The sequence below is a fragment of the Lissotriton vulgaris genome, chromosome 12 (genome assembly GCF_964263255.1).
Source record: "Lissotriton vulgaris chromosome 12, aLisVul1.2, whole genome shotgun sequence".
Classification (NCBI taxonomy): Eukaryota; Metazoa; Chordata; class Amphibia; order Caudata; family Salamandridae; genus Lissotriton; species Lissotriton vulgaris.
Window position 1 is genome coordinate 281,964,301 of NC_141700.1, and position 6,000 is coordinate 281,970,300.

Below are 6,000 nucleotides of genomic sequence, written 5' to 3' on the forward strand. Positions count from 1 at the left end.
TTTTCAAGGCCCACAGATTTTATTTCCTAATGTATACCAGGTAGGGGGCTCTTCCCCTTCCCCTCTGATGGCACTGCCGCTCTTGTAGCTTGCAATGACAGAACGGAAGACACAGTTGTAGTATCGGGATTAGCAGTAAACTCAGTTATAGTATCAGAATTAGAGGCTACTATAGGAGGGATTGCGGCTGGTCTATGTACGACTCCCAACCCCACTTGTTTGCTTTTGCCTCTGCCTGCACCCCTCTTCCGAGGGGTGTGCTGTACCGGTGGCAACTCGCCAATAGAAGCTCCTTTAAGACATCTAGTGCTCATGTGAGGGACTAAAGAAAAGAGTTGTAGGAACTGCTTACAAAGGTGAATTAGTGAAAATAGAAATAAGATACCTCCCCCGCACAATTTCAAAGGGAGTCAGAGGTGTCATCTCTATGTCAGCTCCTTTTAATGAGGCCTTAATCAGTGTTTCTTTGGGGAGACGAGTACAACAGATTCTTCTCAGGGTCCCCCGAAAGGAAATCCTAGCGGCTGCCTGCCTCTTTGAGGCAACATTATAAGCGACTTGAAACTGTTGGCCCCCAAAGTCGAGAGGGGGCATACCAAATCCTCACCAAGCCAGACTGCTTTGTAATAATGCCTCTTGTCAAAAAAACAAAAAACTGCCCGACGCCTTTAAGACGCCTTCCTGTATATCATAGAATAAATCCAAGTACATCAAAATAAGTAATTTAAAGTAAGTCAGAGTAAGTCAAAATGGATCTAAAGTGGAGTAAATCAATGAGATCTTACCCCCAGTAACCACTGAACACGGAATCGGCTGAGGTTCCGCCACTATCCGCTGGCTGCCCGACCGTATGGGTCGCTGTGATCAAGGAAGCCCGGGACCGGGCGTGCACTGCTCCATGGAAAATACCCAGAGCGTGGGAAACAAAGGCGAGAAAACTCAGGTGCACCAAAATCAGGAGCTGCAGCCTCAGAACTGCAAAGCTGCCTCCTCCCAGCCCCCGCAGAAGTTAGGAGTGGCAACCCACGCCGCCTGCTCGGGAAAGACGCGAAAGGCGGAGGGAGGGATCGCCCAAACCTGTCTCCGCAACCGCGACCCGCTACAGGATGAGGAAGCGAGTTTAATGTGGTTACAGTTTGCAAATAGAAGGAGAAAGAGATGGCCGGCTCACGACTCACGGCTCTGGGCATTCTTAGTGTTTTTCTCTTCCAACTCAGTCCGGAATCTGGAGGTTTATGGGGAGAGCTGACAGCCAAACTAGCCAGCCGCCAAGTTCCCGGCCACGTGCTCTGCTCCCTTCTCCCTATTTGTTGTGGCTTGGAATTTTCTTGTGTTGTGTTGTGACCTTATTACTGTTTGAATACTGCATTAATACTTTACACATTCTCTCTAAAATAGACCTGCCCTCTCTGTGCCACATCTACCAGAATGTTGAGCTTAGGTTAATTTAGTGACTCTGATGGTTCACCATGTTAAGGACTGTGGGCATTGTTTTAGGTGGGTACACACACCCCCTCAATTAATATCCACATTTCATACTATGTGCATGAAAATAAGTCTAATTTTGGGAGCAAACATGGCACACAACTTGTAGCAATCTCAAATCAATATGCATGTGAATTGAATAGCAGGTTACTTGTTATTGTGTGGAGGTTTAGACCAAATATGCTTAGTCTATCGTAGCTTGACTCCTTGCGTTGTCATGCAGTTGTTTAACAAATTGCATGAAAACGTGAATACCATGTTGGAAGCATGCCTAGTGATATGTCCTCACATAAAATCCAAGAAGGCAGGGGTGGTTTAGGACCCATTAAGCACGATGAGTGAGATGCTTGCTTATAACTGGTGATTTGGTGGCAAGTGTATTACAGAAAGCCAAGGGGGCTCCTTGCTTTACCCGTTGTGCTCAAGTTGTTCAACGTCTAGTTTAAGCAGCTAATCCTCTCTTGTGTTTTTTTTACATTCTAAGATTCATTGGTTTCCCATTCTAAATGCTGGTCTGTAAGTACCAGACTGCAAAGAAAACACAAGGGCTAAATGAGCATCTTACTGTCTAGAGCAGATAGCCTTGAATTAGTATTGTAAGGAACAGGATAAGTGAGGCGAAGTCAGGACATTGGCAATATGGTTTTGCAGCCAAGCAATAATCAAACAATCCTGCCTTTCATCCCAAGGGGGTTTTCATTTATTGAACCTTGAAATGCTAAATTGACTTCAATGGTCAAGTACCTTATTTTTTTTATCAGAAACATAGTCGATAGCTGCAACGAAGGTCGGCGAATAGGCTTCTAAAGCAGCTACTTAAAACTGTGCACATTCAGGCATTAAAAAGTGAACGATCATCAGCTGCTGCATGCTCAGAGCCAACTTTGTCATTGAACAAAAGGAGGTTTGTCCCAAATCTGCGACCCTTGGAGGGACAGAAAGCTCACTAGACACTGGGGATAGATTAAAAAAAAAGAAAAAGGACAGGGGTGGCTTACCATGCACAGTAACATACCCAAACCACGAAAAAAGGCAGTACAATCTTTTTTCCCCTGGCACTCTGTGGTGGGATTTGGGGGATTTTTGCCCAATCTGAGCCCAGGGAAAGAAAGACCACCAGATAGAAGGGATGGATAAAAAAAACAAAAGGTGGAGACGGCCCACTATGCACGGGACAATGCGCCCAACTCCAAAAAAAGGTACTAGAGCCTTTCTGTATTGCCAGTGGCAGTATTAATGGATTTCCCCCATCTGCCTGATTTGGCAATGGGGGTAGCTGTGGTTATTGGGCCAGTGCTTAGTTGCCACTTAGGCAAACCTACAAAACCCAGACATTTCTGAAAACTAGAAACCTGGGGGAGTCCCAAGTGGTGCGCCTCGCGCGCATGCCATGACATTTTCTTACTCCCAATGTCCTGCAGACCTCAAACATCACACATTTTCCTTGCATTTCTGTGACATAAACTTTTGGAATCCGCAGGGACCCACAAAGTTCCTACCACCCAGCATTCCTCCAGTTGTTCCGATAAAAATGCTATCCAACTTTTGTGGCTGGGCCTGGTGTCCGTGAGAAGACCAGCTCAAACCCAGGTCAGTGGTGTCCCCCGGATATATTTTTGGCTATTGTCTCTGTGAATTTACAAACTCTTTAGAATCACCAGGATGTTAGGAAAAAGATGCAAATTTGGCATAGATATATTTTGTGGAAAAAGTTATGAAGGATTAAATTAAAGGTACCCATAACGTCCAAAAAAGTGCTTAGTACCAGAGGAGACGTCCTAGCAGTCAAAAGTTTTAAATGTACCATAGTCAACAACATTTCCAGTCCACTCTTTGGGGGCAGGAGGAAGTCCAACCCTCCCAGTAAAGTTCTAACAATGTTACTGTCCGTGTGCTTTTTAAAGTCATAGTTTTTCAGTGTTTCAAAACCTTTCTTCACAGGAGACTGCTTCAACCCCTTTGTAAAGGTTTTCATGTCTGTCTTGTTTTAATTAGAGTTGCCGGTCCAGAATAATGTTAAATGCAGCATTTCTGGCAACAACCTACAGCTAGTATTTTTCCCCTTATCAGTATATATTTAAAACAGTGAATAGAAGTAGTCAACACTATAAAATATGACCCCTAGCTAATAACTGTAGATAACAATCACAGAAAAATCATGCAGAAAATAAAAACAGACAATTTTATTTGAAGTCCTTTTCAAGTTCAGTGCCCTGTCCTTGTATAAACTAAAAGTGTGAATAAATGTTGGTACTTTTCCCTAAGAAAGGTGGCATTCCTAGACACAAGGAGACGAAGTATTCAAAGTTAAAGGACGACTTAAGATTTGGCAGTCGGGCCATGCTCCACAAGGGCGACGGAGTAAATTGCTGCGTCATCCTGGCAGAGGTCTCGACTGCTAAATTTTAAAATATCCATTAGGCTGGCAGACATTTCAAGCACTGACTAGGCGGTTCCTGTCAATGTGCTGCAACTTTGCCGGACTGCGCCGTCAAACTCGACGGACCAGTAGGGCAATGTTACAATTTTGTTTAGATTTGAAAATAAAATCCCAAAGAGGGATTTTCCTTTTAAAAATAAAAAAACAATGCCCGCTCGTCATTAGTTTCCTCCCTGGGATAGGGGGGCATTGAGCACTTTTCAGTGCTCCTTCCCACAAGGCTTTCCTTGGCAGGGTCAGGCACTGAAAAATGGATATATGTCAGCCCATCTAAATTGGGTGGGTGGAAATAAATATATCGTCCATTCTACGACTTCCCTTACTCCCTCTGGACATTGGAGGAGTCTGACCACAGCGGAGAAGTAGGAGCCTATTTATGATGAAGTCAGAGCAGCACAGCAAGACACCTTGCTACCCTGCCGGCAGGTTAAGAACAGGAATGCGCCATATAAAAGGAAAATTTGGCACATTCCTGTCCTTTCCCCAGTGCTGGTGCCCTTTTGGCTGCTTAGTGCCAACACAGGCACCCTTGCTTCATGGTGTAAGGATGCCTGCGTTGCATGCAGGATTATTTTTATGCTGGAAGGGGTACCTTCCTGCACAAAAACAATCATGAGAGGCTTTCTCCTTGTCACACCTCTCCTGGGAAGGCATATTTTTGGGCATATTCCCAAGTTTACCTGTTCTTGTAAATCTGAGAAAGCGTCAAAAGCCAGGGATGTAGTGTGGGATCACCCACGGAACGCCCATGGAAACGCCTCCCTGGCGCTGAGTAATGCAATGCAGCGATATTGCTCGAGATTTACGAAGCCACGCAGGGACACTCAAGGTGTCTAGCGTGGCTTCACAAATCTCCTGTTTCATTTCCTGCTCTTCCGCAATACGACGCAAAAGGGGCTCATAAATATGCCCCGAAGTGTTCACCATCGTCAAATTATGGTCCACCCGCATTTAAATTGGACGGAAGGGCCATTTTGTTGGCAGGAAAGGCTGTTGTGACTGGGTTCTCTCTATGCCAACATATAAATCGGGGCTCTATGAAGCCAATGAAATCCTATAATCAAACAAATGAATTATCACAGCCAATAAAAAATAATGAAGGGAAAGCCAGAACTTTCATACTATATATTCACGTGACATGGAATCGTGGGATGAACATTGCTTAATTTGTGCTGTCGTTGCCAATTGGTGCCGCGGGCACTCCTTGGGGGACCAGCACTTAATTTTTCTCATCAGAGATCCCTGGAGAGCAAGAAAATGAAAAACATACAAAGAGGAAAGGAGGAAGAGGAAGACAGGATACCGTAACCATGGGGGAAAGCCGGAACCTGCAACAGTGAGATAAAGGTGAAGGGAGTGTTTAGTAGTTACTTAAAGAGGCACGAGTTGGATTCAGGACTGGTAGATTTGTTTGGTATTCCGCATGCTGTCGTTTAATGGCGCCGATCCCGGGTATATAACCTGAGTTTTATGCACCTGCACCTATTAATAATGTTACCAATTAAGAACTGGTTAGTCACCAAGCACGTTTAAAACACATCATTGCCCCAAATGTAAAACATCCTTCGGGAACAGCTGCGATGCACCAAGGGTGATCAGACCAAATAAAAACTGTGTCATGAAACGTTCACAAGTGTGTGATGTTAACGCTACGTAACGAGCAACTTCAACACTTTAACTTTCCACTTCCCTGAGCCGCGCCCTTTGCTGTTGTAAGATCAACAGAAAATTAAATTGCGGATTTGTCCTGGAGGTGGGTGTAAATGTGAATAATTTTTCTTACCTTTCGCATGGAACAGAGCTCTTGGGTCATTTCGCGTAGCCACCGTCTGTCGTGAGCAGGAAATAAAAGCAAAGGAAACTGAAAGTACGAAAAGGGCGGCCAGTGAGTGAAATTCTACACCGGTATGTGTACCGTGCACTTTCCAACAGTAAAATATGAGCAGCCATCTTCAGTGAAGCTTCGACTAACGCTAACGTCTTACAAGTGTGTCTTCAGTTGTCCTTCTAATCTCCCTTATTCTTTGCACTGGACTCTAAGCAGCTCTACAACGCCCCAGGCTAGCCTTCTTAGT

General features: G+C 44.7%; 1 protein-coding gene across 2 annotated transcripts in view; it reads right to left on the reverse strand.

Moving 5' to 3' along the window:
* LOC147673966 (NACHT, LRR and PYD domains-containing protein 3-like) overlaps positions 1-5,789 on the reverse strand; it is a 428,609-nt gene extending 422,820 nt beyond the window's left edge. For both annotated transcript variants that reach the window (XM_086945054.1, XM_086945053.1), the window contains exon 1: positions 5,709-5,789. The gene's annotated coding sequence lies outside the window, so the exon portion shown is untranslated. The remainder of the gene's footprint in view (positions 1-5,708) is intronic.
* Between the last annotated feature and the right edge of the window lie 211 nt (positions 5,790-6,000).